A 9,364-nucleotide genomic window follows, 5' to 3' on the forward strand; every position below is an offset into this window, starting at 1 on the left:
GATGGGTGGGGCTAAGGCTTAAGAGGGTTTGAACGATGCTGAATGGGTGTAAACAAAGAGCTCTCCAGTAGGTGTACCAAAACATTCAAGGGCCATTTTCTCAAAAGTGGGGTTACAAGTTCATCAACTTTCAAAGCACAATTTCTTTCCCATTGTGTGTGTGTAGTGTATGATTATACAATTTTCTAGCTCTGATTCTCTACTTTTATCCAATGTAAAAAAAAAACACAATTACAAATTTTGCTACATAAGACCGAATCGAGTCAGTTGATCACACATGCGTTATTATCAAGAGCAAACAACTTTTGGATGTGAACACTTGCATTCTAAATCATTACTCCACGTGCTTGACATACCTCACCTTGTTTTGAATCGACTTTGACGTGGGCTTTGAACGTGGCACCTGGCTCACACCCGGGAGTTAGCCCGATTTAAAAACAAATGCAATCACTTTTCACCTGGTGCAATCTCCGCCCACCAGGGCCAGCTAAATCGAATCTTGAAGTGATGCTCCAGAACTTTTGTATAATTTCAGCCAGTAGTTTTGAAAGTGGGTCTCACATGCCAAAACTGGTCCCTTTTTTGTGTATACTACGTCATCCAATTGTGTACTACGTCATCCATTTCGTATGATGTGTTACGTCCTGCAAAAAAAATCATAACGTGTGTGTGTGCGTGCGTGCGTGCGTGCGTGTTTGCATGTGTAAGCGCGCGTGCGCATGTGGTCCTCTTGGATGGGGCCAAATAGAGTTCCCCAGCAGTGTTTAGGTCAGTTCTAAAATATGGCCAAGTTCTAGAACTTACAGCCAAGTGGTTTAGGTAAATTATTCGTATTGTTCTGTATAATGCTTAACTCCAACTGGCCATTAGGAGTTCTTACTTCTGATCGACGTTGAGATAATTACAATTAGTGAAACAATTACATGATCCACAGAGTTCAATCAAGGCATGTCAATTACATGTAAGACATTGAACCGCATCATTCAATTTCTATGCCCACACTTGTGGTATGATTGAGGTGACCAGTGAAGGCTATGTGAGTCTTAGGGTCTTGTTTGACTAACCGTTCTCTTTTCCCTCCTCCCTCGTTCATTAGGAGTGTGAACAAGGACTAATCCCTCTTTTAATCCCCCTTTTTTCCACCACCTCCCATCCTGCCACACACACCTCTCTCTCATATACACACGCACACACATATTCGTATCTGCAACGTTGACATTATCTCCATTCTCTCCAGTGTTATTAGTCTATAGAGTTCTCTGTTGTTCTAAGGGCCAGTCAGGAAATTGGCTTTCTAAGACTGGAGCCCACACCCCTCCTCACCCCCTACACCCTCTGTCTGTGGCCAGGTCTAGGAAACAAACCAACAACATCCTGGATAGACCAACTGGGGCCAGACAACTGTGTGTGTGTGGCTCAAACAGAGACAGAGACAGAGACACACACACACACACACACACACACACACACACACACACACACACACACACACACACACACACACACACACACACACACACACACAGAACAATACGAGTGCAAGAGCACATTGCCCAGACTTCAGAGGAATTTGGACTCTTTTATAATTCTGGGAGGGACACGGAATTTTGGAATACCTCATAGGGCATGAAAACAATGCAACATTCCACATTCAGAATGAAAAATCATTAAACTTCTGATAAGGTTTTTAGGAAGTATGGAGGTGCTCATTGTAAGCACAGTCTCAGTGATCCGTCTCAGTGATAAGGCTTTAAACCCCAGCCAAGCACACAAAGGTTGGCAGTAGCAGAGGAAGTGGCCCCTACAGTGAGAGAAGGAAAAAACTGTCCAGTGCTCCGCTCAAAACCTTACCCAACCCTTTATCTTATTGCACTTCCAGTTCCAAGACGAGAGAGAGAGAGAGAGAGAGAGAGAGAGAGAGAGAGAGAGAGAGAGAGAGAGAGAGAGAGAGAGAGAGAGAGAGAGAGAGAGAGAGACAGGACAGGCAGCATTGTGAAATCATCTTTGGAATGTTTTGTCGCTTCGGAAGGAAGAGGGGGAGGAAGAGAGAGAGGGACGGTGGGGACAGTACGGAAGAGAGAGAGTTGTCTGAGGACAGAGACTGAGAGAACAAAAGAATAGAGGATAGGATGGGTGGATGGAGGAATGGGTGAGTGTGAGATTTAGTGTATAAAATGAGTGTCCAAGAACAGTGAACATGAGAATCACATTAAGATGGAGAGAGAAATGAGTGGACAAGTACAGCATGAGAATCACAGCAGGTGCCAAAACAAACTCCTTGTGTCTTTATATCATGATGTGATGATGAGGAAGATGGGGGAATAAACAGATTGAATGGGTGGATAGAGGGATGACGATAAAAATATAGCAGCCTATTCGCTACATGCTGCACTACTTCCCTATGGGTCCTGGTCAAAAGTAGTGCACTATATAGGGAATATGGTGCCATTTCGGACACATACCAAGATGGAAGTGAGCATGTGGGAGGGATGGGTGGATAAACTGATGAATGACGGCAATAATGCCATAATAAAAAGGAAACAGTGAATATATGAAAGATGTGATTAAAATGGTTTTTCCTACAAGAACATAAGGATACGATTATGAGATAATCCAATAACATTGTTGATTATAAACACAAGACATCCCAAGAACTCATCGACACACACACACACACACACACACACACACACACACACACACACACACACACACACACACACACACACACACACACACACACACACACACACACACACACACAGACACCCCAGCTCTCACACACACAGTTTTGTGAGACCCCTACCTTACTAACAGTACCTTCAGTACAGCAATACTGCGTCTATGTGTATGTGCACGAGTAACCCTTAGTCGTTGGATCAAAGAACTGCACTACAGTTTGTTGGGTTCCATTTCATTACAATTCGATTTACAATTGATTCCCATTTGATTCACAATTCAAAAAAGATTTAAGGATCAGAAAAAGAGAAGAGAAAAGACCACGAGATTCCTGACAAGGTTAAACCGACAACTTGACTAATTTAAACTGACCATATTAAATCGGCAACTTGACAAACAATTTAAACTGACAACTTGACTAACTTGGAACATGGGTGTGAACTTTCTTAATGTCAAATCTTTCAACTCAGAAACTGTTCCATATTGGCAAACTTTCACTTTTTGTAAAATATTCCCACACCTGAGGACACATATGCGCAGACACAAACACACGCACACGTGTGTGTCCCTGTGTGTGTCTTCCAACAAGTAAGTGTTTGAGGAATGTGTGAATCTGAGCAGGTCAGTAACCTGATCACCATGTGAAGTCTCTTTGTGTCCGTTTAGCTCTCTAGCATTCTGTTGTAGCTGTGGGAGTCACCTGTAATTAACTGCATTGTATTCAAATAACCGGACAGTTTGTCAGTTTGTCAGTATGTGTGTGTGTGTGTGTGTGTGTGTGTGTGTGTGTGTGTGTGTGTGTGTGTGTGTGTGTGTGTGTGTGTGTGTGTGTGTGTGTGTGTGTGTGTGTGTGTGTGTGTGTGTTGTCATCCTTTTCCCACGCCTGTTGCGTATCAAATTGACGAAGGCAACAAGGTTGTCATGGAAAAATACCTATGCAGTAATGGGGACTATTTTAGGAGGAATACTAAACTGATGTTTCCCTTTTGTGTTCTAGCTTTACTTCAGCACACACTTGCACACACACACTTAGACACATGCATACACACACACACACACACATACACTTTGACACACAGTCCGTACACACACACACACACCTCCGCCCCCAACCCACACACACTTCTTGCTTGTTAAAGATACCTTAAATATACCTTCTCACAGAGATTATGACCATAGACATCTGTCTAAAAAATTCCTGAAGAAGGCACAGATTGGTGTTTACAGCGTTGGCCTGTCTCTCTCTCTGTGTGTGTGCGATATTGCAGCTCTCGCAGTCTGTTGAATATGTCTCGGAGTAGTTCCCAGGCAGCCAGAGAGTCTTTGGTGTGTGTTTGTTTGTGTGCGCAAGTATCTGAATCCTCTTTTCCCAACCTATCCCTTCCCTCAGGGTAGAGGAAGCCAGAACAGAAGAACCAGGGCAGGGGGGCACCCAAGCATCCATCAGCCCAGGATGGAGTGCTCTGTCTGGGAATGTCTTCTGACGGGGAAAGGTGGAGGCTGGAGCTAGCTTGGGGCTATGTTTCTAACTGTGTCTAGTATCAGTAACACTTAAGTCAGCCCTTTCCCACCACCTCTCCTCACCCTTCTTATCCCTACTTCTCTCTTTCCCCTCATTTTCCCATCCTGTCATTGTCAGTGGTATCAATGCATCATAAATATTCCTTCATAATTTGCCATTATGATATCTTCTGTCTGTAGCCACTTCTTTTTCCACACTCTCTCCTTCCCTCCCTTGAGAGTGCCCACTTTTATTAGGGAAGCAAGACAGTCTTCATGTATCTTCGCTCCTATGGGGATGGTGTCCTCTTCTCATTCCCATGGGGCAGTGGATTAAAGGAGAGACGGCGGGATGCAAGGAGACAGAGGAAAGGAGGTGTCCAAAATGGTGGGTGTCCTCTTCCCAGTCCCATAGAGAAGTGCATGAGGGATGGAAGGAGGAGAGGAGGTCAGTTGAAGAGGATGGAGTGTGGGTCTCTGTTGGCCATCTGTGCCATGTGCTTCAGAATGTCCTTCTTAGTGATGATTCCCAACAACATCCTGAGAGAGGGGGATGAGAGAGTGGGACGGGTGGAAGAGAGAGGTGGCGATGGAGGGAAAGAGAGAGTTTTAAATTGCACATAAGAGAGATCTTTATGAAAGAGAGGAAACTTGTATCCAATTCAAAGGTCTGGTTTTGTGTTCAAATCAACAAGAGCCATCCTACTAGACAACCAAACAATACACACTGACATCACCATACAAGGTTTCCGGGTCTAAATCTGTGTGTGTGTGTGTGTGTGTGTGTGTGTGTGTGTGTGTGTGTGTGTGTGTGTGTAGTGAAGATTCTGTTCTGTTGACAGACTCCACCCTCTCTCTAATCAGGCTATGATGTTGTTTAGAATGGAGGGATGGAGGGAGGAGAGGAGAGAGGGATGTTCACTGTCACTCATTCTCTGGGAATGGAGATGAGGATGTATTCACACACACGCAGACACGCATACACACAGACGCACAGACACACAGACGCGCACACAAACACACACTTTTCCTTTTCTATTGTATACCCTAAATGTATCTATTGATGTTCTGAGAGAGACAAATAGACAAAATACAAGTGTACAAAACATTAGGAACACGAATGTTGAGTTGCACTCACTTTTGCCCTCAATTCGTCGGGGCATGGACTACAAGGTGTCAAAAGCATTCCACGGGGATGCTAGCCCATGTTGACGCCAATGCTTCCCACACTTGTGTCAAGTTGTCTGGATGTCCTTTGGGTGGTGGACCATTCTTGATACACATGGGAAACTGTTGAGCTTGAAAAACACAGTAGCTTTGCACCTGCTACCATACCCCGGCACTTAAATAATTATATATTTGTCTTGTCTTGCCCATTCGAGCTTTGAATGGCACACATACACAATCCATGTCTCAATGCTTAAAAAGCCTTCTTTAACCTGTCTCCTCCCCTTCATCTACTCTGATTGAAGTGGATTTAACAGGTGACATCAACAAGGGATCATAGCTTTTACCTGGATTCAGCTGCTCAGTCTATGGGTGTGTTCGTAAACTCAATCTGGAGTGCCAGAGTGCGCTCAGAGTGCTCTCTTGGCGTTCGTAAATTCAGAGCGTTGTCAGATTGTCTGTTCGTAAATTCATAGCGTTTCGCTATCAGAGCGGTCAGAGCGCACTGGACGCTCTGGCCGAGGAGAAGGGTTGATCTGAGACTTCTGAACTGCTGTCAAGCACCCAAGCTAACTGGGCTTGCTAGCTACTTCCAGACACAAATGAGAGAACACCTCTGACCATTTCACTCACTCTAGCAGAGCTGGTTAGGCTGTTTTCATGTCATCCAGATTGTTGGTGACTGTAACTGTGCTGCTGGTAACAATTTAATGATGCTTTTTTGCCAACAACGGCCATATCAAATTGTATTGGTCACACATATATAGAGAGAGCAGATGTTATTGCGGGTGTAGCAAAATTATTGTGTTCCTATCTCCAACAGTGCAATAGTATCTAATAATTCACAACAATACACACAAATTCAAAGTAAAAGAACGGAATTTAGAAATATATCAACATTAGGACGAGCAATGTCGGAGTGGCATTGACTAAAATACAGTAGGATAGAGTACAGTATATACATATGAAATGAGTAAAGCGGTATGTAAACATTATTAAAGTGACTAGAGTTTCATTATTAAAGTGACCAGTGATTCCATGTCTATTTACATAGGGCAGCAGCCTCTAAGGTGCAGGGTTGAGTAACCGGGCGGAAGCCAGCTAGTGATGGCTATTTAACAGTCTGATGGCCTTGAGATTGAAGCTGTTTCTCAGTCTCTCGGTCCCATCTTTGATGCACCTGTACTGGCTCACCCTCTGGATGATAGCGGGGTGAACAGGCCATGGCTCGGGTGGTTGATGTCCTCTTGAGTTTGAAGAGGCTCTGTTGTTTTCACCTTCTCTACTGCGGTCCTGTCGATGTGGATAGGGGCGCGCTCCCTCTGCTGTTTCCTGAAGTCCACGATCAGCTCCTTCATTTTGTTGACGTTGAGGGAGAGGTTATTTTCCTGGCACCACTCCACCAGGGCCCTCCTCCCTGTAAGCTGTCTCGTCATTGTTGGTAATCAGGGCTACTACTGTTGTGTCATCTGCAAACTTGATGATTGAGTTGGAGGCGTGCACACTTGGGTTGTGGAGGTGTTGTTTCCTACCTTAACGACCTGGGGGGCGGCCCGTCAGGAAGTCCAGGACCCAGTTGCACAGGGGTTCAGACCCAGGGCCCTGAGTTTAATGATGAGCTTGGAGGGTGCTGTGGTGTTGAAGGCTGAGCTATAGTCAAAGAACAGCATTCTTACATACAGTAGTTTCAGAAAGTACTTTTTATTATGTTACAGCCTTATTCTAAAATATATTACATTCCAAAAAATCCTCATCAATCTACACACAATACCCCACAACGACAAAGCAAAAACAGGTATTAGAAATGTAAACAAATGTATTAAAAATAAAAAAACAAATGCCGTTCGCTATGAGACTCGAAATTGAGCTCAGGTGCCTTCCTGTTTCCATTGATCATCATTGTTTCTACAACTTGATTGGAGTACACTGTGGTAAATTCAATTGATTGGACATGATTTGGAAGGTACACACTTGTCTATACAAGGTCCCAACAGTGCACGTCAGAGCCAAAACCAAGCCATGAGGTCGAAGGAATTGTCCGTAGAGCTCTGAGACAGGATTGTGTTGAGGCACAGATCTAGGGAAGGATACCAAAACATTTCTGCAGCATTGAAGGGCCCCAAGAACACAGTGGCCTCCATCATTCTTAAATGGAAGAAGTTTGAAACCACCAAGACCAATAATTTTTCATGGAATCTCGTATGTTGTAAAGACAATAGAATGGAATGTTTTGGTGATTACAGAGCATCAATTATATTCAGTTATCTGAGGTTCTGAGAAACAACCCTCCTTGCCATCAAGCTGTTCTCCGTTTTGCTCTCTCCCCATTAGGCTCTTTCAAACCAAACTTGCTGCAGTAAACACACCAGAGTTGGGGTCAATTCCATTTCAGTTCAGTCCCAACTGAAGTTCAAATGCAAAATTTTGCTCATGGAGAAGCATTGAGAAAAATGCACATTAGAATTTCCGCTTACTTCCTGAATTGAGTGAATTTAAATTGATTTGACCCCAACCCTGACCCACACACACCCTCTCCCCTACTCACCCGTTATGTGTGACCATTCACTGGCTGAGCCCCAGCTTCCTGAAGATGTCCACAGCTATCTCCATGGGGGTATGGTCTGTCACTGTGAAGGGACTAAGGTCCAGGATACCTATTGAAATATAACATCTTTTAAACATAATATTATATAACATACTACCCATGTGAGTGAGACCTTACCCCTCAGTTTGACAACAGGGGGTCCGGAGGGGGTCCGGGGGGGCACGTGTTCCTTGAAGAACATTAAACGAGGCACTGACCACCACCTCCTGTCGCATGCGAGCCTTGTCTAAAAGGGGAAGGAGAGGGAGGGGGGACGGAGGTGGGAACGTGGGGAAGGAGGATGTAGAGAAAGTGGGGAGGATTTCATCATAGATGCATACAACTAAAGTACATACACACAGCGATATGCAAACAGATACTGATTTGTAATGGGCCTCACGGACACTGAAGATTACATATTAACAGACACACGTTAACAAGTACAGATCAGCCACACAGTCCAACATTGCTCACAACATTGCCTCACACCTCATTGTCAAACATGTCCATTGGCAAACACACACATCACCTGTGCCAGTGATTGGCAAACACAAAGCAAACATAGACACAAAGAGCGAAGGAGAGAGAGACAGACAGAGATACAGAGACCAACAAAAAGAGACAGACAGACAATGGGTGAGTAGCAGAGAGAATGGTTACTGTGAGAAAGAAAAATAATGAGATAGTTGGTTCTGCATCTCACACACCCCCCACCCCAGAGATATGACCAGGACCCTCCTCAGTACAAAGACTACTAGTCTCTGAGATTCCTGTGAGACCACCAGGATGAATCCTGTGTCTGCTACCATCCCCTCCACCGTCCTTACACTCATACCCTCCTGAGCACTACCAAGGGAGGGTCTGACCATGTAGGGCACATCATGTGTTAGTGCATCAACAAATGCTAATCCATTGAATTGCTTTGCATCAAACAGAATTCGTTCCTCTAATCAAACCGAATCGACCCGAATCGTTTCAAACAAAAAAGTATTCTTTCTGTGTTGTTTCAGAGTCCAGGTATCGAGATACATATTGAATCATCTTGAAAGGGAATGATGCACATCCCTACTAACTCCAACCATACACCTATCCCTAACCTCAACACTGTTGACCCTCCCATCATGGCCATCTAGTGATCTCCTTACCCAAACATGCAGCAGCCCCCACCATGTCATTCAACCCTGGGGTGATAGAGTCTGCCCCTGGAGAGCAACAGCCCTTGAAGATGACCCTGTCATGGTGGTTTAACACCATCTGTTCCATGGCAAAACAGAAATACCATTACATAAGTATTCAGACCCTTTGCTATGAGACGCGGACTTGAGCTCTGGTGCATCCTGTTTCCATTGATCATCCTTGAGATGTTTCTACAACTTGATTGGAGTCCACCTGTGGTAAATTCAATTGATTGGACATGATTTGGAAAGGCACACA

The 9,364-nt window shown here is 44.4% G+C and overlaps 1 long non-coding RNA gene across 2 annotated transcripts; it reads right to left on the reverse strand.

Moving 5' to 3' along the window:
- Positions 1 to 2,913: 2,913 nt before the first annotated feature.
- On the reverse strand, positions 2,914 to 8,251 carry LOC115198608 (uncharacterized). 2 transcript variants are annotated; one of them, XR_003879262.1, is made up of 3 exons: positions 8,069 to 8,251; positions 7,892 to 8,000; positions 2,914 to 4,719 (listed from the first exon to the last, which is right to left on the reverse strand). It is a non-coding gene; the product is annotated as an uncharacterized LOC115198608 (long non-coding RNA). The 2 variants fall into 2 exon arrangements; XR_003879261.1 differs by lacking the exon at positions 2,914 to 4,719 and adding an exon at positions 6,949 to 6,996.
- Positions 8,252 to 9,364: the final 1,113 nt, after the last annotated feature.

Source organism: Salmo trutta, chromosome 8 (assembly GCF_901001165.1).
Source record: "Salmo trutta chromosome 8, fSalTru1.1, whole genome shotgun sequence".
Taxonomy (NCBI): Eukaryota; Metazoa; Chordata; class Actinopteri; order Salmoniformes; family Salmonidae; genus Salmo; species Salmo trutta.